Here is a 27321-nt window from a genome sequence, read left to right on the forward strand (position 1 = left end):
CTGGAAGTGGAGCTGCTGCTCCCTCCTCACTGACGGCAACGTGCAGGGCAGGCTACATGCCACAAAGCCTGTCAAGCCTTCATTTAACATGATGGAGAGCCTTGCCAAGGAGAAACACTCCCTTATTCATCACTGGCTTGCTAACACCCTGCACAGGGACCCAAAATGGCTGCTTGGCGCTAGATAAGGTCTTGATGGCATTTAACCTCCCCTCCTGGGCTGTGGAAGAGGGAAGTTGTGATTAACAGCCACCGCCACGCTGCATGCTGAGGGCCAAGCTCTGCCCTTAAAAGATGTCCACAGAGCTGAAATACCGTAGTTACTGTGGCTCTGATGTCTTTTGCAACCCCGGGAGGAAAAAAAAAAAAAAAAAAAAAAAAAAAAGGGTTGGAGATACTGATTTCTGCATATATTATATTTTCTGTCCACAGCTTGCTAAGCCAAGGATGACTTTGCCCACTGGGTCACCAGAGAGATCTTCTTCCCTGGTGGGCACAAACCTGCAAAGTACTGCCCTAAGCTTGGATTTGGGCCTGGGCACGAAGCGTTAAGGGCAAAGCTCTTCCTCCTTCTCCTTCAGCCCTGCACAGGTGGTGAAAGGGAGGCCAGAGCTGAGGGAGGTGCTGGGGAAGCTTTAAAAGGCCTGAGGAGAAGCAGGAGCAGAGCTGGGTCTGCCATGCCCTTCTGGGTGCTGGCTCCACAGCAAAGCCCTGCTCCAGCTGATCCCTACCTCAGGAGGGATGAAAGCCAGCCCTGCTGAAAGCTGCAAGGTAAGACACAATGGAATTATTATTAAATGTACGAGCGGTCATCCTGAAGTAGTACAAACCTAAAAAAGCCATCTGTTCATCCATTCTCTGTAAACAAATGAGTTGCAGTATTTCTGAAGCACTTCGTGTGGGTTGTGTGGAGAGATCTGAGCAGCCAGGCCCTCCCCTGAAGTGTGGAGGTATCAACTGGGCTGCTTTGGTGCCTGGTGGCTTGGATGGAGGTGGTGAAGACTTTCTGAGGAGCTAGGGGAGAGTGTAAACCCTGACTCTGAGTTGCTGTATCACTGTGAGTCCTGTTGATGACTTGCATCTGATGTTGGTGATTAATTAGTAAGGCTTGAAACCAGGTGGTATTGAAGGGCTCTGAGCTCCTCTGCTACTGTAGGTAGTCTCTCAAAGATAATCAATCTCTGTGATGTTGCCAGAGCTGGTTGAAGAAGGAATAAACATATAAGGCTTTATCTTACAAGTAATGGTTATATTAGAAACAAAGCTTCAAATTTGTCTGCAGAGTAGCATGGGGATGTTCTCAATGATATTTTTCACTATTTTTTGGTCTACACCTGTTTAATTCTGTATTGCTTAGTCTCCCATAGTGATATGGTATGAGCCATCCTGTGGTTTTCTGGCACTGCTGAAGAACACTACTTATTTGTCTTTTGTTAGACCAGCCTGAAATTCCTGTTGCCCAAAATCTCAAGTTCAGCACCACAAAGTAGCTCCCTCAGCAGCTACCAGGTAAACTGCAAATGATTTGTTCTGACTCCATCTCTGCAGCTCCCTGAGGAGAAGCAGGGTAGAAGGATAATCTTCCTTAGGGCTCTGGGCTTCCCCAGAGGTAGCGTACAGACTGTCCAGCTCATAGCTGGGGAGGTGAAAATAACCCAACTGTACTGTTTTTGCTCAGAAGGCATCTGACTTCATGGCATGCTGGCAGTAATGCTGCTTTGTGAGAGGGAGCCTCCATCCTCCTTTCACCATCTTGTCTGGTCAGCTGTCTGTTCCCTTTCCTGTAATATTTTTTTGTTCCTCAACTGAGTTGTGTTAATGCAATTGGTGATGTGGGGTGTGTCTATAGGCTATAAATAAGCATTGGTGTTAGGACTGAGGAATATTTTAAAATCACTTTTGAATGATGTGTCATCAAGCCACAGCCTTCAGCCTCACCCATGTGAGACCTGATTCCTCATGGTGCTTGACTGAAAGGTGAAGTGATCTGGAAAGGCTGCTGCTGGGGAGTGGACATGTATTTGAGTGTGCTGTTTCATAGACAGGAAAGTTATTGGTCTAGTATTAGCTTGACACTGACAGGTCTTTGTCTCCTAAATGCTGTTTATATCTCTGTTTTAGAAGCCAATAATTTAGTATGAGTTGGCAATAATTGTAGAGCACTATAACGCGTCTCTCAAACTATAATGTAACTAGTCAGTTAATAGCCGCTGAAATTCCTTTCTATGCACTGCTGTAGATACCTTGGAGAGATGAAATACATGGTCTTTGTTCTTTATTAAAGCTTTATGGTAAGAGCTTTGTTCTTTGGCTCAAAGCCTATTTTTTGTCATTCTGGGGGAAAATTTTTGAAACTAAAACTAAGTTTTTAAGGCTTTGTGCATGTGAAAATGTTTCCATGCTAGCTTGTAGCCCTGGAAAATGAGTTCATTCCTCTATTCTCTTGGTGAACAGAGGAGAAAATGTTTGTGAGGGAGGCCTTTGAGTGTGTTGCCTGCAGTTCCTCCAGGACTGTGTGGAAATGGTCACCCTGCCACTGAAGGCTTTGGTGTCACACTGCAAAATTGTATGGAAGGAGTCTCCTGGTGTAGTCTTGGTGTGCACACTGGCTGAGCAAGCTTGAAATTGTGTTGCTGTGTCAAGGTGATGCTGTTTCTGCTTAGTAGGGCTTGCAAAGCATCAGCATGATGCCATGAGTTATCACATGGTTTTGACTAGGAATGTTTTGTCATACCTGCTACCCAGCTGGTAAAGATCCTGTGTTTTCTTGTTGTGTAGACATAGTTCAGAGTAGTCATTACTCTTTATTGCAGCTCATTGGTTGAAATAATTATCAGAAAAATGGAGTTCTACCACAATCTATGGCTACTCTTATGGCTTTATTCACTACAAAACTCTTCTGTGCAACTCTTTAAGCTGATACAAACTAAGCTGGCAAAATCAGCAGCTGGAAAGTTATATCCTTCATGGAGTCCAGCTCAGAAATGAGGAGGTGGAAAAGAGCATCAAACATTGAGCAAGTCTTGCCTCCCAGGGCTCTGGGTGAGCGTGCTCCTTCCACTGAGGCTTCTGTGATGCTGAGCTGTTCTTCAGGGTGATGCCACAGAGTGGCTTCCTTGACAGATGGCAATGAATTGACAGCTTAAAAGGGCTCTTTGCAGGGAAAAAAAAAAAGACACAAAGAAATGTGCTCTGACTAACAGATGAAATCAGTGTCACTGAAATAGGGAGTGGATTCTCCAGGCAGAGAGTTTGTGTAGAGAAACTGCCTGAGGACTGTTCCTGGGCTACACACTGTGTCTGAGTTGTGGGGGGTTTAGTAGGTGAGACAAGAGGAAGAGATACACTTCACCTAGTGAATGGATGTTCAAAATGCTTGCTGGGAAGATTTGTTGCATTTGCATGTCCAATGTGTTGTCACAAGTTGATGCTTTATTCATTTTCTTCCTAAACTTTTCTCGTTTTGGATGCTCTTTCTGCACTTTGAAAGATGGTGCGTGTCACTTATGCAAAGTACTCAGAAAATAATCTTCCATTCTTTGGTATCCTCTGCCAGGGTTCAGTTATATGGCATTGCTCATTTTAAGAGTCCCCCTGGCTATCTGAACTTGGCCCTGATGGCTGTCAACAGCAATTGGTGAGAGGGTTTTATCTACAGCTATAATCTGGTCCCTGTTGCTACAGCATTTGCAGTCAGAGGGTTTCTCAATTCCTGCTTTGCATTAATATTTTCTCAGAACTCCTGGAAGCATTTCTTCCACCCTCCAGTATAAGGCAGTGTCTTTGCATGTCTCTTTGCAGATAGGAGCACTAATCCCTGCTAGGTTTCACATGGGCTGCAGTGGTAGATAGGTATAATAAAAGCCTTGGAGCTCCCCAGTGGAAGCTTCTTGTGCTGCATGAAGGATGGTAAATAGAAGGAAACTGTTCAAAGCTTTTCAGCTGAGAACTATTTACAATGACTTGCAGTTTTGGCCTCTACTAAGATTTTTTTGTTTCCTTACCTCTCTTCTCCTGTTTGCTGTGAAGTCCTGCCCCAGCAAACAAGATTTCTGAAGAGGATTTCCCAGTCTCTCACACTGTAATAGGAGAGGCCAAAGTTCACCAGTGTCATGCCTTAAGTTGCCATAGTATATTCTCTGAAATTGAACACTAAGTCCATACAAAAGAAAAGGAGCACAACTCAAAGCAGGAATAAGCACTTCTATATTCAGTTCGAAAATGCATCTAGCTCTGGACAGAAAGTGGGAGCAACGTAAGGTTCACTGGCTGTTGTTTGACAGCATAGGATGTTTTTCTGTACTTCTAAAACTGTGTCAGGACTTCAGTGCTACACCTAGTGTATCCCTTCTGTCTTAGTGCAATGCCTGAACAGCAATAACAAAATAAGAAGCAAAGCAGATGGCAGTCCAGAAATGTTTGGTTTAGTCAGATGAGGACAGAAGAATGAATATCCTGATGATTGGATGGTACATGGCATTAATCATATAGGTTAGTCACCACTTAATATTTTGTCTGCTCACGTATGTAAACCTTTAAACACAGACCACTATTGTTGCAGACATTAGTGCTGAAATTATCCTGTTATAAAATGTTTAACAGCAGCCATTAATAGGACTGAATTTGATGGGAGATTCTGTTGATGACTGTATGCTTTAAAAGAAGCTGCACTTAATAAAATAGCCTTGAAGTAATCCCAGTTTTTTTCCCTCTCTGTAGAAAATACTTACTTTTGCCCAGGCTGTCTTGAGATAGAGGGTGGTCACCTCTTGCAACTTTAAAATACTGAAGTTTTGTCTGCTACCTGCACATTTCTTTTTTGAATCCAAGGCTTTGAAATGTGAGCTGCTTTATTAAAATGGAAAATACTGTTTTTAGTTAAAGGAAGTGTTCTAAAGTCAAGAGTTTCTAGAAAATTGCATGTGTTACTGAAATTTGTTTCTTTAGAAGAAAATGGTTTATTCTGGATCCATTCCATAGTCTAGATCACAGCATGACAGTTCCTTCAGTAATACTAGTACAAATGCAAAGGTTAGCATGCTGGAAATGCTTTGTTAGAGTGAGCAATGAGTGAAAAGGAAGCAGGACTGACTTAAATCAGTGTTTGTCTGAAGATTAAGCTTGAATAGTGGAACCTACAAATTTAGCCTTTAAAAAATTACATGTCAAATGTGGATGTTAAAACATGGATGTTACTTTGGCAGAATGTATCATTGCAGGTTTAATTGTAATTTTTTTTCAGACATTGCTTTCTGGGTTCTCTGTAGTGGCAAACTGTTCTGCTTCAGGCAGCCACACTGCTACAACAGTGGTGTTGCATGGGTGTAGTTGAGGAGAAGAAAGCTTTCTCCTTATCTATGTGCAAACTGTAAAATCTACCTGGAAGGTAATGTGGTATCAGTGCCTCTGCATGGCCATTTCCCTGATCTAGAACATCAAAGTCGATTGTTTAATTTTTTTGTGGCAGTGTTCCTTGGCTAACTGTGACAAACTTCACTCTGGAGAAAAAAAAAAAAAAAACACATTAGGAATTATTTGCCATTCAATAGGACTAATAACTGAAGAAAATATTCACATACTTATTTAAGAGCAATTTGATAAGCTAAGCCCTACAGGGAATAAAGGACTGAGAATTTGAGCTTTCTGGGACTAAATTTTATTTTTAAATGGTTTCTATACTGTGGAGTAGAGCTCCTAAAGGACTGTTTCCTTCAATTATTTCAGGTTTGATTTTTGTTTGCCATAATATAACACTAATGGTAATACCAGTTGTAAAGGTGAAGTCAGGCCTTACTTGTGTGTTTCTGTTGTCTCCAAACAGTGCCTATGAACCCGTAGGTTTCACTGGGTTTGACAAAGAGGAATTACTGTGTAACATCCATGCATTTGTAATCTAGAAACTTTCTAGTATTTATTCCCTCTTCTGGAGCATTCCTTTGCTTTTGAGATTGCTTCGGTTCATGATGTTCATTGTCTGGAGCAAAGGGGATGGTAGGGAGGCACAGGTAGATCATCAGTGGTTTGGTCCTTTCCTAAATTCCCAGTGAGTGATTACTTCAAATGGAAGAGGAACCAGAAGATCTGTGAGAAATGTCAATTAAATGCACTACTACAGTTGTGTAAGGGTTTGGGGGTTTGCAGGATAAGTCCTGGGCTTATCACTCTAGTAAGAGCTCTTGTTAACTTTGTGCTGAAATAATTCAAGCCTTCTATGCAGGAATTAAGTTTTTCTATACTGGTATTTTAAAATAAAAATACCGAGCATGTTGGGGATGCATGTGCTTGAAATGGTTTCAGAGTTGATCCATGCTTCAGTTAGTGAAATAAAATGTCCAGACTTCCATGGGGTTGAGGCAACTTGCAGAGTGGAAATTGTCCTGGGTACATGTTTAGCAGGTACACACAGGGCATACCTCTTCCTTTGAGAATTTGTATACAAGGCATGGGTGCTGATGAGATGTAAAAGGGGTCAGTACCTATGTGGCTGCTGTTAGCTCTCCTTTGGCTCTGTATGCATAGGTACAAAAGCTAATTTCCACTGCAATTAGATTCAAGAAATTGGATGCCTTTAGATGTGTGTATCTCTAGGAGATGCAAGCAATCATTACTGACTTTAACATTTAAACTTGCATTGACATTTAAGGTTGAAGTCAGCACTGAAACTTCCAGTGAATTCATGGGTGCAAGTTTATATTTAGACCGTATTTACAGAGGAGCCCTAAGGCAGCCCTCAAGTCCAAACTCACCCTCTCCACAGTCAAAGAAACTGCAAGCATGTCCCTTGGCGTAGCTGGAGGCCTCCTTTCAAAGCATGCAAGACCCCAAGGACCCAAAACATTCAGTGCCTTTTCATGCTGCTGATAGTTTCCCTTCTGGCTGCTCCAGTCTCAGTATAAATGGGATGAGCTAATCAGAGAGTACCAGGCCCTTTAGGAAGAATGTTGTCATCCCTTAAGTGTCATGCCTTTCTGCTTTATCCTCAGGCTCTGTCCATACCAGCAATATCGCCTTTCTACTTCTGTTCCCTTCTGCCATCAGAAAGGTGGTCAAACAAGAGAAGAGCTTGCATGGCAGCAGTTCATCTGGGGAGGGACTTTCTGTGTAATCAGAGCCTCTGGGGAGTGTTTACACACAGGGATCTTGTCCAGGCGTGGAGCATGCATGGTGTTGACTGAATATGTGGTGCTTTGGAAGGTAAACTGAGCTTTGCTTTGTCGGATGGCTGCACCAGGAAGCGCTGCCAAGTTGCTGTGCCGTGAGCAGCCACCGGAGGACTTTGTGTTGCTGCCATCCAGCTCATTAGCTTTCAGTAGCTCACACATGCTTATTTATAAAAAGTAAACCTGCGAAAACAAGACAGTACGTCAAAGTCAAATTACTTGGTGTGACTCTCCTCCTTCGGCAGGGAAAGATGGGGGGTACTGTACTCATTCATCTCCTTTCCCTGCAAAGTAACACAATTAGCAGCGAGAAAGGGCTGCCAATCCAGTGAATAATCTTAGAGATCTCCAAGCAGTTAAGCATGTTAATTAAATTGGCAGTGCAGCAGGAGTTTGTTAGCAGAGTTCCAGTGATCTTTTTTGGAGGAGACTTTCCCTGCATAATACTTCTAGACTTCCCAAGTCTAGAATGACTTGGCCTGATTCTCTGCCTTCTGATGGCTTTTCATTTAGGGGAGCTGCTCCTGGCCTTCACAACTGTAAGAGAAGTAATGCATGCATTGATTAAAGTGTATTTCTAGATATAGGCATATGTGGAGCTGTATTGATTTACTCTATAATCTACAATCTGTTTCTTCTAATGTATTTCCCTCTGTTTTGGTAGGAATTAATAGCTACAACTCGAAATTGGAACACCTTTTTGGACTCTGATCTCAAGACTCTCCACATAGATTTCTAATCTCAGCATTAGTATCAACAGAAATGGTGCCATACAATGCTGGAGAGTCTCTGTGCTGTCATCACAGGAACTCTCAATGTTCAACTTTGTTTACCTCCTGCTAAATAAAGGCAGATGCCCTTTGGGATTTTGCTTTAAAAATATTGGTACTTGTGTTCTGTTGTTTGCAGGAACTTACATCACTTACTCTGCCTTGAAGGAACAAGAACATCTTATCTGGATGTAAGGCTGTATTCTGGCTGTTGGATGATAAATACATGTAACCATGATTCAGCAGTATAAATCAGAAATAGCTCTGCAGAGGTCAGAAGTGTGATAATGAATTTCAGTGCAAGAGGAGGGGAGAGAAAAGCAGTGAACTTAAACTTCTCTGTGGGTCTAGCAAAGTAAAATTTGCTGCAAGCATTGACTTCAGTGGGAATTCATTGCAATAATTAACTGGTAGTCCCTTTGTGACTGTACACAGGCCAACATTGAGGCTGGCTTTAGAAAGTGAAGATCCTGGGTTTGCCAACTCTTCAGCAGTCTGCCTTTTGCTTCTCTCTACCTTGATGTCACTTCTGTGAGCAGACTGTGTCCCCTCTAGTCAATGCTAGTGAGCATTTGATTCCTGAAAGTGGGGAACAGGTCAGCGTAATCACAGCACCCTAGGTTGTCATGGCAAAACCCTGGGTGGAAGATGCAATGCCTTCATGTGTAATGTCTTCTCTCACCTGGTGTGAGATGTCAGATGAATGCTGAGTATTGCATTGCTTGTGCCCAGCTCTGCTCCCTTCCCTCCATGCAGGGGTCTGCCCACACCCCCTTGAGCATCCAAGGGAACCCCTTCTCCTGTCCCATTTTGAATGCCTTCATTTTAAAGGCTGCTGGAACTAGTTCATGGGGGGATCATTGTGCCTCTTTTCCTCTAAAATGGATCTGTAGGAGGTTGGATGTGCTGAACTAGTACATTTCTAAGGACAAAAACTCCTAATGTTTTTGAAGATTTTTTTCCCCTGTTACCATGTTGCCAAGCAACATTTTTACAGTATCAGCAGCTGGGGAAACTAAACTCTGAATGTCTGAAAATGGATTAAAGGAGAAAGAAGGCACCTCTGTCCTTTGGCTATACCCTTCTATGCTGAGAAGATGGTGTACCCCTCACTCCACCAGTGGACTCCCAAATTATTAAGCTAGAACTTGGGTTTATTCATCTTCATCTGTCTGTAGTTACTAACTCTTGAGTAATATTGGATGGAAATTAAAGTCTTTTCTTTGTAGCTAATAAATTCTTAAATAATAGGGCTGGGACAGATCTGAAAGGCCTTCTACTCCTTTCTGCTGTGGAAGGTCACTTGCTGTTATCCTGTCACTTATAATGGGATCATGTGGTGACACAGGTGTCAAGCTTCTACTTAAAAATCTAATGTTAGAGCATGCACTCAAAAGTTCCTCTTCACCCCATAACAGTCAGTGCCTGTTTACTTGTGTTGTCTAAAGGAGGTTAAAAATGATGCGATGCATAACTCCCTCTCATGCCACTGGCAGCAGAACCTGGTCTGACTTAATTATGATAGCCCGAGGCACACAGCAGACTCCTGACTGCTTTGGCATTTCTAGGGAAGTCTTTTGTCTTGTACCATTTGTATGGATAGGACGCTGGGGACCCCAGTGTGCTGAATGCTGTTCGAACACACAGCAACACACTTCTCACTCTGCGGAGTTTAGTCTACCTTATTTCCAGACTTTTTAAAAAGTGTATACATTACCATAATATCTAGAGGTCAACAAAGTTCAGTCCCATTGGGCTAGCACTGTGCCATTATGTAGTAAAAGATGGTTTCTGCTCCAAGGAATTTATATTCAAAGGTGTTTCACAGTCAGTTCTCTGACTCCTTTCAGCCTCTGCTTAACTTTAACACCAGAATATTTTCTAATCAAGGTCTAAAATCCATATATGAGACTCTGTCTCAGGTGACCTTCTAACCACTCAAAAACTAATGAGGATGGAGGAAAAGCTGAGCTTTGGAGCTTCATATTGTTTTACAGGCTGAGTGATCTGTGTGCTCCATGCAGGGCAGAGAGAACTCTCTCCCTTTTTGAGCAGATAAATTGAAAGTAATGGACTTTTTAAAGACTCTTGGATCAACATAAATGATAGGTCCTTTTTGTCTTCATTTCCAGATTAATAGGATGCAGTAGACAGCCAAATAACCTTTACCAGATAGAAAGTAAGAAAAACATTCTCTCAATGAAATCTCTTCAAAGGTATGAAAACCTTGCCTTTAAAAGTCATCGCTCCAAAGGGTTTCCTGTTATAGCTGAAAGGTGTCAAAATCCCAAAGCCATATAAGAAATTTACTTAAGACACTGCATGGAGGCTGCCTGGTGAATCTTGGTTTGACAGTTTTACATACATATTAAATATTTTCAGGACTTAAAAGCTATTTCATGGTCACTAAAATGCAGGCAACTCTTCAGCTGGTGATCAAAGATAATTCACAATTATCTCTAGAAGCAGAATTATGTGTAATAAACAGAGCAGAAAGAATTATTTCCTAGAAGAGTTATAAGAGGAAAACCTTTAAAAATACAGAAGCGATTTCCGTATAGCTAATGTTGGAAGCTGAGGCTGCTGTAAATGCAGCTAATAGGGTCCCTTGCTATTTGGCTAGATATGTTAAGATACCTGTGGACCAGATTAACCCTTTGTATTAGCAGATGATGTTGATGTGTGAACCTGCGAACGTGCTCTGGAGTAGATGTTCCTTTTGGTAACTTGCGATAAGCTTGCAAGGAGAACTTGTTTCTCTTTTGACTTATTGCTTATCCTTCTGGCAAAACTGCTTCTTTTAGCTCCATATTTCTTTCCTTTATGTTTCAGCTATACCCGACAACAACAAAAAATGTTCGAAGTCACTAAGGATAACCTAACAGCACTTTGCACCTCAGGAAAGGAAAAAAACCTATCTCTTTCCCTTTCTTATTCTGTTTAGGTCTTTAGAACCAGAATTCTGACCTTCTACATAAACTGGAGAATCTGTTTGTTTTTCCCAATTTCCTCCATCCATGTTTTTGTGTAGAGAAAAAGGAGGTGGGGGGTGTTAATTGTAACTATAGACCAGTTCCTGTCCTCTTACTGTACTTTCTGAACAGTTCACAAAGGAGGCTTTAAATTTCAATAGGGTAGCTGAGAATACCCTCTGTTATACTCACCACGTTGGTGGTGGTTGCTAATCTGGTCTGAGCTTTTACCTTATGGATATAAGAACAGATATCAGAATCTTTCCCTGTTCTGGCCATAACACAGGATTTTTTTTTTCTGTGGTAAGATAGGATCAAGACAGAAGCGATATCCTCCTGTTTTTGAAGAGTGCCTGCACCAGCGATACACCCCTCCAGCCAAACTTTCTCCCTTCACCCACAACCCCTGCAGCTCTTAACTGCTCTGCTCATTCTGCTTTTGGCTCTGCTGGCTACTTGTGGACTCCCTGTGCCAGCTGGCCAGGGGAGGATGAGAAGGGTGTTCCACCAAATGGCAAACAGGTTGTGCCTGATTTCAAGGCTTGAACCCAGCTGTGGACAAATTGTCCTATGAAACATCCAATTTCATTAAGTACTGAAGAGCTGTAAAGCTTGCATTGTGGCTTCAGAATCCAGCCATGAGTCTGTGCTAAATCATGAATACAATATTCATACTTTGGCTAGTTTCTGGGGGGGATCATTGCCATTTGATTCTTACTCCAAATTATTATTGTTTAAATATTTGCTGATATTTTCAAACATGATGAAAATTAATCTTCAACAAATATCCAGTGTAGTAACTGAAGACTCTATCCAATACCCATTAACACCAATGGAAGCATTCCTGCTGGATTTGGCAGGTGCTGAATAATTTTGGGAAAGAAGAACTTGTGATAGAGGTTCCTGTTTCACAGATTTGACCTTCTCCAATAATTACTTTGTGAAATAGAATTCAGAATGGAGTATAGGTTTCCACTAGACCTTCTGCACTAGAAACTGCATTCATTATCCACTGTATTTGCACATGTAATAGCTGTATGATCCACGGTGACTGCATCTCTAAACTTGGAACGTAAAATCTATATTCAGAAATATGGCTGTGGGCACTGTAGAAACAGCTTCAAAATATCTCATGACATAACAGTGATGTTACATCTTTAGACCTGTGTAACCTGGTGAAAACTGGGCCAAGGTTTCTCACATTCCTTGGTGACTCACCAGTTATGGGGTATGATGCTGCTGTTCTACATTTGACCTGGACTAGAACAGAGGAAACATGTCCCACTTATCCAGCTGAGCTTAAGTTGAAAGTCAAAATGTCAGTAGAATTGTGTGGTTTCCAAGAATATGAAAAACATGGGTAAGGCATAAGTGCAAGGTGGATACCAGTATGTGAAGTCTTCACTGCTTAAGGACAGGCAAAATCCTTAAACTGAGCTGGATAGCTTCAGCCCTCTTTTTTGGTTAAGCTTAAAGCATCAGAAGACTTGGTGTAGGAAGATCCAAAGTATTAGAGGCAAATGCAGTGTATCGACAGAGCAAAATCAGCACAGACCTCTTGGGGTGGAGGCAGTTATACTGCAGCATATGCCAAACTGTTTCTGCTTGGAGTGCTTTCCTGGTACATGAAAGTTGGTGTCACACTGCATCAATAAGCACTTCTGCAGCTGCTTTGGAAAGAGGTGAGAGGTAAAGTTATGCCATGGATTAGAATCTGGGATCAATACTAGGATCAGTGGGAGATTTTAGTGGTGAGATTTCTAAACTATTTATCAACAGTCTGTAAAGGGGCTGAGCAATGAAGTGGCAACATCTGCAGAGTGTATAAAGAAATGCTGCAAACTAAATCAGCTTTCCAACAGGGCAGCAAATGCTATCCCAGTCTAGCCAAGCCTGCTGCTAAAATGTACCAACCAGTTTCTAGGCTGGAATGCTTTCATAGCTGCCTTAGTGTTCAGGCACTGCAGGACCAGTCAGCAAATAGAAATAAGTGAAAGCAAAGCAGAGCCAGGCCTTCTTAAAGGAAGAAAAAAAAGGATGATGAGAAAGGGAGAGAGCTTAAAGGAAATCTTGTCTTAACTGGAATTAAAGTCACTTGGTGTTTGGTTGGTTAGTCTGAACATCACAAAATGCATCTCAAAGATCTTCATGTGAGAAAACAATTTACATAAATCCACCTCAAGAGCACTGGCTTTTTTCTTTCTCCGTTGCCTGTTCCGTATGGCTATGATTAATAGTGGTCACAAATGATAATGCTGAATATCACAGGAATGAAGTAAGGGCCTTTAATGAAAGTAAATCAGCTTTTAATTGAGCCTTGCTAAGATAGGGTGATTAAGTTTATGTGGATATGAACAGTAGCAAATAATTCCAAAGACACATTTGCTAAGAATTAATTTTGTAACAGATGCAAAGGCCAAACCTGCAGATGTAAACTAGAGATGAGCTGGCTCAGAGCATCTGGTACAGTTTTTGCTGTATGCTCAGGGCTGAATTTCACCTAGGCCTAACCTGCTCCCATCACCACACCAGCAGTTGTTTGCAGTCATTTGTACAGGTACAGCTGCTTGCCAGCCCACATCATGGGGCTTTGACATCTGCCTGAAATTCTAGAGTTGGCTGTTGAGGGCGTTAGGATCTAAGTTAATTTCATGCTTGTGGTCAAGGATGAAATAATCAAATTGCTGCTAAAGCTTTTAAAACAGGGTGCAACAGGGCAATCTCCTGCAGGTCCTGTTTTTTTTTTTTTCCGTTACTATCTTCCCCTTGTGCCAATGTCTGGAGCATAGGCAATGTGTTTTGACCTCTCTACAGATGGCTGGTTGTTGCTTGCTGCTGGGGATAGCATCATTGCTGCCAGTGTGACCAGCGTGGATGGGTACAGAGCCATGTGGGGAACTCACTGCTCAACCATCACCAGTTGTGGCCAAAGCAAGCTGCTGCTGAACCACCCTCAGTTCCTGCAAGCTCAGCAAGAGGGACTCCACGTTTCAGGAGATAAAAACATAACATATGTTAGTTCCCAGGCCTTTATTTGGTGCTGTATATCTTGAGTGACCGCAATCTAGATAGTGTCAATGAAAAATAGAAAAGATTACAAGGACTCATCGTTAGTGAAAACATTCTTTACTACTCAAACATGTTGAAACTGACCCCTGTCGAAAAGGTTTTCATATTCCAGGTGATTCTGTAGTGAGATTGTGCTACCCCTTTGAAGACAAATGACAAGGTCCCAAGCAGGTCCCTTGATATCAGTTTTCCCCAGTATCTCTAGTATTGTTTCACAATGTTTCTTGGTGCTATTAACCTCATTTTGCAAATGAGGAATTGAGGCAAATAGTGAGGGCCAGACAACTCATGCTTAGGTATAACACCCCTTACCATAGCCCATTAGATGTCACAATGTGAAATTAGTCATCTAAAAGATAAATGAAGGATAAATAGAAGGATAAATGCGTGATATAAATGTATTGCCGCCTTTCTGTAGTGATAAGGAGACCAACAGCGGGACATCCAAAGAGCTGAGCTTGAGGGGTTGATACCTGGGAGACCCAGGCCACCTAGTGGGCCTGTGACTCTTATGGCTACAGGTATCAGGCAAGAAGTCATCTGCTACAGAATGCTCTGAATCCAAGTTTTCCTCAAAGGAAAAGCAACAGCACAAAGTAGTGAAGTCCCTTTCCTGAAGTGGAAGGGAAGCCATTAAAAACGAATGAATAAATGGGATTGAGAAAAATGGTTTGTAGATACGAGTCAATTATATTAATTAGAAATAGTGTGGGAAGTGTAACCAGCTTCTCTGGAGTAACAATGATAGTCTTCTGTGAAAACTAGTGTATTTTGCCTACCTATAACATTTGGTTTAACAAAATGTAACTTCTCCCTGTAAGTTTTACCTCTATTATCCTTAGGCTATGATGATAATGTACTTTTTCAATGTTTATATTACTACAAAGTACTCAGTATGCAGAGGACAAAATAAGATATCACTGAATAAAATGAATCAACTGTCAGAAGAAATAAAACTGGGCCACTGATGGATTTTAAGTATATTTCATTTATTAAATCTCCCTTTTTTAAATTTGCATGAGACTACTGCAGATTTTCCCTGTTTGCTGTAGCAGCGTGGCAGAATCCAGAGCTGGGAGCAGTTCCACTGAGTTTTGGTTTTTTTGTGCCTCTAGAAATGGCATCTACCTGAAATGCTTGCTCTGAGCCCATTTCTGTTTAGTGGTATTGAAGTGTTATTGCCATCAACTATTTACAAATGTAAGACAAAGATGGTATCTGTTTCAATGAATCAAAGAAATAATTTTCTGTTCCATGCTGCAAAAATGACACATTAGCTGCAGTTAATATGTTGATGGATTAAAATGTCTTCCTGAATGAAGTTTCCTTCTTAGGCTATGAAATGCTATCTACGTAAGTGACAACATAGCTAAATGCAGAAGGCAGGGAATGGTTTTATTTGGTATGCATTGGGTTTAGCAGGAAGAATGCATTGATTTAAGCTATTTTCATACAGAAACAGCTGCAAAATTCCACTCATTTAGTTTGTATTCCAGTGGTGGTACCAATTTCTACAAGATCATGTATGTATATGCAAGCTTTATACTGGCCTTATTTTTTTGGATATCTAGTAATATTTTCAGTACCTAAAGACAAAAAGGTTTCTTTCATACATTTGGGAATATTCATCAAACAATTAAATGTGGAGTAAATAAAGTGATTTTCTTGGATATACTATAAAATTATACTACAAAATCATGGGGCTTAATACTACAAGGTACAGATATTTCTTGGAGTAAATATGCTAGAGAACATGCAGATATGAAATGCAGTGCCAATGCATTATAGTTGAGGCTGACTAAGGCATCATTGTTGAGGTCTGAATTAGGCACAGGAAGATGTACCAGGAGAGGAGGAGCAAGAGTGTGTTTATCTGATATTTTGTGTTAGGTCATAGAGTTTGAAAGCAAGATTGTTCTAGTTTAACCAGTTGGGGGTGTATGTAAAGGGCTTAAGCATGGTCATGTCAGGAATACAGTGCCATTCCAATGAAGTTTTTTTGCAATACCGCAAAACTTCCTATCTGGTATTACATTCCTATATGTGCAGTAGTTACTGCAGCTGTAGATGTCCATGCATCATACTCACATACCAGAGCTATGAAAATAGACTTTGCACTGAAACTTCTTGCTTCTATTTTGACTTCTGAAAGTATATTCAAAAAGCTCACCTTTTAAAAACAAAACCCCTTTGAAAATTAAGAGCTTAAAGATGCAAGAATTATTTGGATCAACTTGGGTGAAACTTGGTATGGGACCTAATTGCTTATGGTCACTTTCAAATGTGTAAAGGCTTAGTCAGCACCCTAATAAAAAAAAAAAAAACACAAACCCTAAGCTCCATGATTTTTTCATCTGTATCTGGAAATACCTTCATTAAACATATTGGAAAAATACTCTTTTTTTTTTTGCAGACAGTGAATCTTTGCTTTATGTAACTGTTCTTCAGTAATATAGCTGTGCCAGGTGTGTGTGGATATACTGCTTTAGCATCCTTCCCTGAGTAATTGATTGCTCCTGCCCCACATCCAATCTATACCACTATAAACTCACATCTTGTTATGATTGCTTTCACACAAAGGAAGTTGTACCCTTTGCACATCTCAGTATGGATAGGCAATGTGTAAGTCATTTAGAGCCTCTGCAGGCTTGTGGCAGCAGATTAAAATTAGATGTTTAAAAGTGTTGCCACCCTTATCCATCTGCCTTGCTTTCCTACCAGATGTCACTGCCCCGGTGACGTACAAGCTCCTTGTGAATCAACTGAACCACTGCAGTTTTCAGGCTGGTGCATAAAAGTAAAACAAAAGAATCAGTTTTAACCTAATAGATCAGTGTGACAATGGAATTCTGGCCCAGAATTGCACACAGTATTTCACAGGACCTCCAAATTGAAATGCGAAACCAAAATTTTTAATATTAAAAAAAAAAACCACACATTTCCTATTCAGATTTGACATACATCATTATGCTTGCTTTTTAAAAGCAACGCATAAATACCTGTTATCCTGTGAGCTCCTTTCCCCTGCTGTTCCAGACAGGCTTTGAGTACTGATGCTGTGTTTATTCAGGATAACAAAATACATTCTCTGGTGAATAATAAATTGATTTTTTTCCTTGTCCTTTTAGATCACTATGAATTTTTTAAAGGGGGAACAGCTTTTTCACTGCTCCTGCAGCAGCAATTTGCTGTCATTTCATGGAATTGAAGGGTAGTGCGAGTGTCTTCTTAACAGACAGTACAATTAACATCACTAAAAGAAAATTAGCTGGAGCAGCTAGGTGGTACAAAGTGAGCTGATAGTTTGAAGTTACCTAAACAGCTTTAGTGTGTCCATTCTACTGTCAGAATTGACACAAGAAGCCTTTTAAGAAATCACATCAGTCACCCTTCAAAAAACTCAGATGGTTATCAAAGCGTTCAAATTTTGTGGTTTCTCAGATGCTTTCTTTGCATGTTTAGTGATGGGAGAATGAGCTGTGAACAGAGGTGGCTGCAGTGTCCAGCTCACCCAACAGAGCTCCTTTTTAATTGCATCTCAGTGTTGAAAGGCAAAACCCCTCAGATTCTGAGGATCCAGCTGACCCCAGCACATCCCCAGTGGGGAGCTGAGGGCTCCTGCAGTCTGTTGTATGTATTTCAGTGGCTGTCAGTCAGATCTGTCATCCTGTCAATTATCAACATGCCTTTGTAGCCTGTGCTTCACAGAGAGTGACAAACTTATTTATTAACGTCTTCGGTTATTGTTCCCTTCTGAAACTTTCTTCCATGTGGATTAGTCAGAGGCTTCTTAAGCTTTCTAAGGCTTCCATTTTCGTTTAATAACTGGAATTCCCTGGAATGAAAGGGATACAATAGGATTACTTGTATTGGTTAATAAGTTTTATCCTTTCAGCTACAAACTCCCAAACTCTCCCTAGAGATACATAAACCTATATTCCAACTTTTTTCATAAGAATGCTGCCTGCACCAGATGTTCTGAGTCAGAATCCCAGAGATAATGAGATTTCTTTAAACACGTTTATTAATAATACTTGATCTTTGGCCTTCTGAGCTCTAAAGTTCCATAGGACCACATTTTTGTCACCCCTCCCTAATTTTAGGAAAAAATGCAGTTCTGCCTATGGGAAGATGCGGAGATTGTGCGCATGAGATTCTGCATGAACTTGTAACATGGAGCTCTGAAGGAAAAGCTCAGCAATCATGAGACTGGCAATTTTGTCCAGATCTGGCATGTATGGAAGGTACCATGAATGGTAGCAGGGTGGGCAAGCTCAGTAACCAAGGTTTAGTAAATTAGAGCCTGTAATACATACTGCGTGAGAAACAGACACTTGCAGAGCTGCTGTCTCACATTGTGTTATAGGCAGAAAGTGAACAAGAATCAGCTCTCAGCCTTGTCCAGGTTATATCTGAGTCTTTAGGTTTCTGTCATCTTTTCTTACTCAGGACAGCTGGACAGTTCAGATTATCGCAGGACACTAATCCTGACAAAGCACTTGCTGATGTACAGGTGGATATTTTTTCTAGGAAGTATAACTACCCATTAAATTCCCCTGGGAGGAGAAGGACTGTAAAGTTAAACTATTCCAGGAATATAAGGGCTTAGTTGCAGAAAGCATCACCTTATAAGATAATGCACAACATCCCTTCCATATTCTGTTTTCTCTGACCTTATGCCATCAAAGCACAAGTTCAGAAACCCACCCCTAGGAGCCCCAGAGGAAGGTCTGTGCTTCCTAAGCAAGTTATGTTGGGGGTTTCTGATGTTCTTGTGCCTCAAGGAGGATGGTGATGGCCCTGGGGGAGCCTCCTGTCCTTTGGATCAGGTCCTGGAAAGTGCTCTGGTGAAGGATAGCTTTTGCTTGCATTTCCCCAGCATCCCATATTTTTCCCAGCAGGAGATAGTGTGTGCAGTCATTTACAAAAAAAAAAAAAAAGCTGTGCTGCTCTATTTGCTGCTGGCTTTCAAAGGGCTGAGCAAGTGTATGCAGAAAGGGGAGAAGTATTTTGACCAGCCTCCCCCAGCATTGCACCTGGCTTAGCACTGCTTGTACTGCTGTTCTCACAAACATCTGTTCGTTTCAGAGGGGTCTGTTCCTTTCTCTGACTTGGTCATGCATATGAATTCAGCTCCTGGATCATGTCCGAAGTAATGGTAATAAAGACTCACCATCAGTTATGTTAAGTTAATTTTGGGGGTGGGGAGATGTTTTTTGCTCTTTGCCTTTAGCAATATTAGCACTGTTTTGCCCAAGCTGGAAGCAGTGATGCACCATGTTAAAATGTCTGCACCTTGGAATTGGAATAGCTTCAGCTTGTGATAAATTATTCCAGGTTAGCAAAAAGGGGAACAAGTGTTATAGACAATTTTTTTTTTTTTTGACATCTCTTGTTTATACTAACTTGGATACACACGGATGGGGAAGGTTTGGCTGGGCTTGCCAAGTTTGTTGCAGTCCAAAGAGAGGTAGCTCATTTGCTGTGAGGTGCCATAGGGGGAGCTCTTTGAGGCTATGGTGACACCATTTGTTTGGCCAGGAAGAGCATTAGGATGGGAAAGGAGGAAGGTGTTTTGTGTGATTGGAAACTGGGAAGAAATTGGAACAACTTTCCATTGTTACTCATGCAAATGGAGGAGATCAGAGCAGAGAGACTCCCCGCCCCCTGTTCCTCACCTTCTTTACAGGACAAATCACTCCAGGAAAACGGTGTTATTTTGATAATGATTTCCCAATGGTAAAGAAGAAATAAGGATAACTAGAGAAGCACTGACTTAGGCACTGCCCTGCTGCAGAGCTGGGCCAGCAGTGAGCTGTGCTCAGGTACTGTAGGAAGCACTATCTGCTGGGCTACCCCAACACAGCCTGCATCAGACCTTGCTGCACAGGGCACAGTGCCTACTTTTATTTTTGTCTCTTGGATTTGTGAAACCACTGAGGTCCCAGCAGTCCTGCCTTTAACTCCCAAGCTCAACAGCACTGTCTACAGTTTTTCCTGCACCTGACAGGAAGCAAATTCCCTCAACAGGTACCAGCCTTTGAGCCCCTCCTCGTGTCCTTGCACAGTACTTAATGGCATGGTCCCTCATGGCTTCTGTCTAGGAAAAGGGCTCCCTTCTAGGGGGATGGAGCAGAGGGAATACCCTGCCCTGTGTGGAATAAGCCTGTAGACTTGATGGTGATACATGAGCAGGAAATTCTCAAAGTTAAGTGTTTCTACAGTCATGCTGGGAGAACAAGGCAAGACTCTTAGACCATAAGGGGTATACAGATTAATGCTCTGTAAATCACAGTACTGCAAGATGCAGCTCTGAAGATTTATTATATATGAAAATTTCCTCTGTGTAATGAAGAGATTCACCAAGGACAAAATACAGAGGGGGAAACTAATAGGGCCAGACCAGTCTCCTGTACAGATTTGTGTAGTGGAGTAAAGGTGTAGATAGCCTGCTTGGTCCCTACAACAGGCAGCTGCTGTAGCAACTCAAGGGAAGTAACTTTTGTGGGGCTGCCTTGCTGTGCTGGTTGACAGCTGTACCTGCCCCCTTCTCACATCTGTCAGCTTAATTAAACTGAGTGCCCTGGGAATGGGGTGTACAAGAATCAAAGTACTTCCCCCGCCCCTCAAATGGGGAGTTGAGGAGCTCTGTGACTGCAAGGCAGCCTGTACCCTGCCTCACAGCCTCCCTGGGTGCTATTCTTTTGTTACATGGTCCTGAGCAGTGCTTTGCTTTCAAAACACCCTTTCTTGCACGTAGATTTCTTGCTTCATCTAGAGGTAGCACAGACCTGTTCTTTGCAGCTCTCTTTTACATATTTGAGAACTGTTTCCCATTAGTATTCTCTTGATTAAGCAGTCTCAGACCTTTGAGGTTCCCTGCTCAGCTGTTTTTTCTAGCCTAGAAGATAGGCATTCAGCAGCCAGACTAGTCCTGTGTAACAGCTCAGCTCTGAAGAGCTGCTGTGTAAGTTTTATACCCACATGCCACCAAAGCCTTTCGTGACAGCACGTGAAGGTGCTACATATCAGATCGGGACAGGTCTGCAGCAGAGGTAAATCAGCATCACTTCTGTGAGCTTTGTCTGACACCAGTTGCACAGCTAGTGTAGTATTTTCCTAATGGTGAGGCATGACAAGTGTTAGATAGGAAGGAGAAATGAATATTTTCTTGATGTGAATCACCCAGGAGAGCTGGTAATACAGGTACCTGAGATGGGGAAGTGAATGCAGCTGACCAGAGAAGTCCAGCCAAACCTGGATATAATGACACACCTTAATTTGTGCTTAAAGCCATGTGTCTCTCTATTTAAAAAAAAAAAAAAAAAGCATAGATCCTTAACTGGAGATTATGTTAAGGGACAATATGGTAAATATCCAAATAGAAGTATTGGAATGGGAGTAAGTCAGCCAGAACCGATGACTGAGCTGTTAATGTCCTTCTCTGATTTAGATTGATTCTAATTGCAAACATAAGTCAGTTGATTGTATTCAGTCTTTATTTATGATCAGTTCTGATTACACAAATTATGACAAATATGAATTAGGTTGTAACAAGCCTAGCAATAAGCTCTGTGTTGCTAGGTAACAAGGCAACATTATTCAAACAACCCAATCAAGGGGAAGCAGCAGAGCTATTGTTGTTCTCTTCTCGCTCTTTGTTCTTTAGGCTTGCTGTTAAGAGCCTTTAAAATGTCTTCATGTCAGTATTTGATTTTCTGGGAGGAAGGGTAAGGCTTGGAGGTTTCAAACAGGCACCTTTGCATAGTTCCCCATTTAACAAAGGTTTTTGGAGCAGTGGATGTGGGAGCAGCTCAGTGCTCAGAAGCGATGCCCTCCTGGATGCTGAAATCCTTGCAGAGCAGCCCTAAGACAGAGCTCGGTCACCCTGTTCCACTGCTTGCAATGCGTGACTCAGTGCTGCCTTCACTGCTGTCAGTTTGTCTGCTGTCTTTGTGCTGTTGGGATGGAAATGGTATGATGGATTATAAGTTGTCCCCTATTTTCATGACTTCATGTCAGTCCCGAAGACTGCTTCTCATACTACAGAATACAATCTCTGCATTGGGAAAGCTGGCTGAGACCAGATGTGAACCAGAAACAGCTGCAACTCTGCAAAGCTTTTGTAGAAATAAGCTTGGTGTGAAGTTCCTGCTCAGGACAGAACTGCATCCCATAAGATGGGCAAAATAAGAGGGGTGAAGACCAGAGCAAGTAGATTGGCAGAGTCATGGATGAGTTTAGCACAGTGTTTGCCTAGCTGGCAGTGGGCGTCCTAACAAAGAGCACTGCTTGCATTGGTGTTCTGGAGGTGATCAAGCCAACAGGCAAACCCCATGCAACCTGTTCCCTACTGAGGACTAGAGCAGGTAGCTTTTAATCAACCTGAAAATAACCTGAACAGCTCACTGAAGCATCTTTGCTTTGGAGATATGTCAGGAACACTTTCAATCTTTTATCTTGCCTGGAACAGCAGGAGAAATGCCACTGAAATAAGCCCTGTAATTTCTCCTCTGTAATTATACCTGTCACCACTTCCGATGGAGCTGATATAAATAGCCAGGTCTGCCTTCTGTTTGCGTTGTGCTTTTTTAATACAAAACAAAAAGAGGCGCAAACTGTATAGCCCTACCTCTGGTGGTAAGACCAGCCTAAGATGTACGAAATAAATGAAGCATTCACGCACTGCTAATTTGCTCTGTATTTCTAAGCCTGACACTATATACAACACATTGCTGTTGTAAGTAATCTTGTTTGCTAAGAATAACTGTCTGTAGGCTTTATGTCATGTGAGAAGGTCAAAGATAATGAAACAAGAGGCATATATGTTAATGTATGGTTTTATTTTTGTATGCCCAGTGCCTATGGTTAAATCCACATTTGTCTGGAAACAAAAGGCAGGCCTGTGCCAATGTGAAATGAAAATCGCTGTGCTTTAGTCAGCATTCATCTGAATCCTTGTGTAAGCCAAGGGGAATTCACAGCTCTTAGAGATGTAGGAGTTGATGCATTCCAGCAGAGAAAAGAAACTGCAGTATATTTTAAATTGTTCCAATTTGAATACACTGAGTGAAATTTGGTAGGAGTGTAAACTTATGCAGTGTAGCTGATGTCAGTGGAGCACTAGTAATTATACCAGATGACTTTAAAAGTTGACCCAATGACCAAATAATTATGATTTAGACTGGGATGAGAGAACTTGGTGGCCTGGCTGATCATTACTGACTGTTACTAGATGCCAGCAGCTTTGCTAGGACACCTAGCTTAGGATTTAAGAACCACTGTAAAGGGGATCTAAAAACTGCTTCTGACCTTCTCAGCTTCAATGAGAGACAAGATGTAGTTCTGACCTTGCTTTTAATAAGCAATAAGCAGGCATAAAATACACGAATAAATACTTTAAAACCCTTTGTGTAATTTCCATTCCCTCTCAGTTCCCATGAAGAGAAATCATATGAGTGATGAACTAATGTATTTCTGGAGGGAGTTCAGTTACTGTAATGATGACTTATAACCAGAAGATACTAGAAAGAGCTGAAAATAATAAGAAGGAAGGCTTTTTTTTTTTTTTTTTCCTAAAAGTAGAAGCTAAGCTACTGATTTTTAAAACAGTTTAAAAATTTCCTAGTCAGTAAAGAGATCTTCACTGACTACAAACTCCTATCTTGGGAGCAGAAAGTCAGCAGACCACATTCTGCATGGATTAGATTACTGTGGTTTTACTGGGTTTTGATTTATATTGATAAACTTCATGTTTATTCTAGCCAGGGGTCCCCAAACTGGCTTTGAAGCCTATGATAATCATTGGCAATCCAAAGACATTTCCCCCTCTGCTTACACAAGTACAACAGAGCCAAAGAAGGCTCACGTAGATCAACTCAGACATTCAAAATCCCTGTTCTCTTCACAACACCTACTTCTAAGCTCAACAGTGAGCCATGCATGTGGTCTCATGTCTCACCCAATTGTGTTCTGCTCCCCAAAGTGAAGATGTTCTTCCATTTGTGGCTGAGCTAAAGGATGTTAAAGTGCAGTTAAGATGTAATTAGGTGTGTTCCTTTACATACATGGGAGTATTCAGTCCCACCAGTGGATGCCTGAAGAAGGAGCTCCCCCACCTTAGAGGTCCCTTGCACAGTTAGGTCCCATTGTGCAACACAACAGTTATCACAAACCTCTCATCGCTTCTTCTGTGTTTGGATATTCTCAGAAAAATAACACTGGGGCTCAAAGCCTGATTTGTCTAAACAGCTCAGTGTCCACAAACTCATCACAAGAGTCAAGATAACATTTCTTACGTTATATATAGCAAGAGACAAAGAAAACAGAGCCATTGTGCAAAGTGCCAATTAAACCTCTCAGTGAGCCATAGAAGTAAAACTCCTCAAAACAAAATTGTATTTGCAATGCAGTGAATCATGAATGATGCTATACCGGGTATCAAGGGGAAAAAAAAAAAGGAAGAGGGGAAGATTTTTGCAGTGCTTTGTTCTGAAGCAGTTAAGTATCATCACTTTGAAGTAATTGAAACAGCCCAAGTGACTGTTTTGCAGTTTTGTCTAGCAAAACTCTGTGCATCCCAGAAACAGATTGTAATGCTGTTGATGTGATCTAAGGTGATAAACATGTGTTAATAAGCTTGGACTCTATTTAAGGTTGGAGAGACTGTTCCAGGAATTCTACTGCTCTACGTATGCCTGGCAGAGTGTGTGGGGGGATGATGGGACACAGCTGAACCCAGTGCCCAGGAAGGGGAAATACTATGTGGTGTAAAGTGTTCAAATGCATACCAGTTCACAAATTACTATTATTACATATAGGAATACACTTTCAACAAAACTGTTCAAAGCTGCCATAGTTCAGCTATTCCTTTCAATTATTTTGTTTTCACAAGTCCATTTTTGGCAAGTCTCCAGAAGCCCCTATTTTGCCCTTCAGTACTTCCTGAGGTGCTTCCTACATTTTCATGGGGTGCCAACAAGTTGTATGTTGGTTCTTTGAGTATATTAGTGCAGTGAGGTACCTGAGAGATGGGAACAATGAGATGTTACTTTCCAAGCTGCTGCAAGACTGCCTGGCCTACATTTGGTCTGTATATTTGGGGGTCTGCATTTAATACGAAGAAACACATCTTGCCTATTCCCATCATCAACACCTAATACAGGAAAACATCCCTTTTACTAGGAGGTGGAGTTGGAAGGACCAGTTTAATAGATCGTTGCTGGCATATACTCTAATTCATAGCTTATTTTCCCAGTAAGCTTCAGGGTTCTCATCTAGGACTGTGGTCTTCCATGATACAAGAGTTATATTAACACATCCCATCTCTAAATTCTGTCATTTTAATAGCACAAGAAAGGGAACTTTACTCTGGAGAACTTTTTTGGAAAATGTCTTCATCTTTTGCTACTCCCTCTTGGCACTGGGTATGTCCCTTCAGCCAAGATCCTGTGCTCTCTCAGAATATGGTTTAACATCCTAGTGAGATCTTGGCTCACTATGAGTGAGCCCTAGGGAAAGCCCACATCAACTGATCAGAGGATGCATGGATCAGAAAGCCAGCTTGCTCCCCTCAGCAGCAAATGAGACCCTTCATCTACTCTTGGTTTTTCTTCCCACTTTTTCTTCCCAGGATGTCTTTCCTCTTCACTTAATAATTAGTTTATCAGGGCCTGTCGCGTTAAAGGGGTGTAGCTGATTAACCGTTACGGGCCCGGTTGGATTCAGAGTACTGAACCAGTCGGACATTCACCAAAACTGGGGGTCCGTTCGGACATTCACCAAAAACGTAATAACCGCCTGGGGGTCCGCTCAGACATTCACCAAAAACGTATTAACCACCTGGGGGTCCGTTCAGACATTCACCAACAATGCATTAACCGTCTGGGGGTCTGGTTAGATTCAGAACACTGAACTATCACGGATAACCACCCTCACCCTAGTTGCACTAATGAGAGCTATCACAATGCAATCAAGTATGGTTTATTACAGCAACAGATAATCAGGTTCTTTTGGATTGCCGGTGATAGTGACTATCTGCAAAAGCAAGCTAGTATGCATGAAATACACAGGTGTTACAGGGGTTCTAGGTGTGGGTTCTAGGTGTGGGTTCTAGGTGTGGGTTCTAGGTGTGGGTTCTAGGTGTGGGTTCTAGGTGTGGGTTCTAGGTGTGGGTTCTAGGTGTGGGTTCTAGGTGTGGGTTCTAGGTGTGGGTTCTAGGTGTGGGTTCTAGGTGTGGGTTCTAGGTGTGGGTTCTAGGTGTGGGTTCTAGGTGTGGGTTCTAGGTGTGGGTTCTAGGTGTTCCAGGTGCTATAGGTGTTCCAGGTGCGCAGCCTAGAAATAAACGCGTTAAAAGGATCAAAGACTCTATAGAGATTTATAAGCAAATATTCAGATCTCACCCAAAGGCGTCCCAATGGGGGGGGAAGAGAGGCTCAGCCCGTCGACTGATCCCAGGAGTCAGGAGGTCCTAAGGATGTTGTATGTCCTCGGGATGGTATCTCCCCTGACGATGGTATCTTCCCTAACATCCCCTCTCTCTTGGGCCAATTTATATTATTTTCTGTCTTCTAGGTGGAGCTTGAGTGGCTCTAGTCAAGCATATCTTAGTTATGATTGGTGTAAAGTTTTCCCGTCTCCGTTTAAAGTAATAGGCTCCAAGAAATTCAGAGCGCATGCTCAGTGAGGGGTGGTCGCACCTTGGAGGCGGGTAGCTTTTGGGATGGAGGTGTGTTTTGGTATTATAATGATATTATAATGAGCAAAAAGAACACTAGGGTACAGCATTTGTCAAAACATGACAGGTCTTTGGCTTAGGGTGGCAAAAAGTGCAGCTTTGTGCACAAGAACAATCGAGGCCCCACCTGATTACAGAGCCTAGCCGTGGTGTCTCCACTCCACTCCACGCTCCATGGTGTTCCTTAGGGCTAGCACACCAAGTTTCCCCAGCGCGACAGCATCTAAGGTTGGGAGCCTAGGGAACGCTCAGATAATGCAGTTATGCCCTACCCTGAAAGCCTCTTCAATGCTGTACCTTTTCCTTAAAAGTGTGAATGTTAATTTTATTTTCCTAGTTACTTCAGGCATTTACACCACAGGGCCTCAGCTAAAAAGGAGGCAGCAAATCTAAAACATTCAAATGCCACTGTCTTCCTGGTGCTGGAAATTAAAATAATATATATATTGCTGTTATCATCCTCCGTGTTGGTCATCTTCCTTTAGAAGCAGGTGCCCTTCTACACTCTCTTTCAGCCTTGTTTGGAGGTGCCTCTAAAACTTTTTCCTTTTTTCTTTTCCAGAATAAAATAGCACAGTTCATGGCTTTTTTTTTTTTTTTTTTTTGTCCCTCCAA

The 27321-nt window shown here is 41.8% G+C and overlaps 1 protein-coding gene across 6 annotated transcripts in view; it reads left to right on the forward strand.

Moving 5' to 3' along the window:
* Window positions 1-614: 614 nt before the first annotated feature.
* GRIA1 (glutamate ionotropic receptor AMPA type subunit 1) overlaps window positions 615-27321 on the forward strand; it is a 190462-nt gene continuing 163755 nt past the window's right edge. The window contains exon 1 of one of the 6 annotated variants that reach the window (XM_072023203.1): window positions 615-770. The gene's annotated coding sequence lies outside the window, so the exon portion shown is untranslated. The remainder of the gene's footprint in view (window positions 771-27321) is intronic. The other 5 variants (XM_072023204.1, XR_005269366.2, XM_038186474.2 and 2 more) reach the window with 5 other exon arrangements.

This window comes from Anas platyrhynchos, chromosome 14, assembly GCF_047663525.1.
Source record: "Anas platyrhynchos isolate ZD024472 breed Pekin duck chromosome 14, IASCAAS_PekinDuck_T2T, whole genome shotgun sequence".
NCBI classification, from domain to species: Eukaryota; Metazoa; Chordata; class Aves; order Anseriformes; family Anatidae; genus Anas; species Anas platyrhynchos.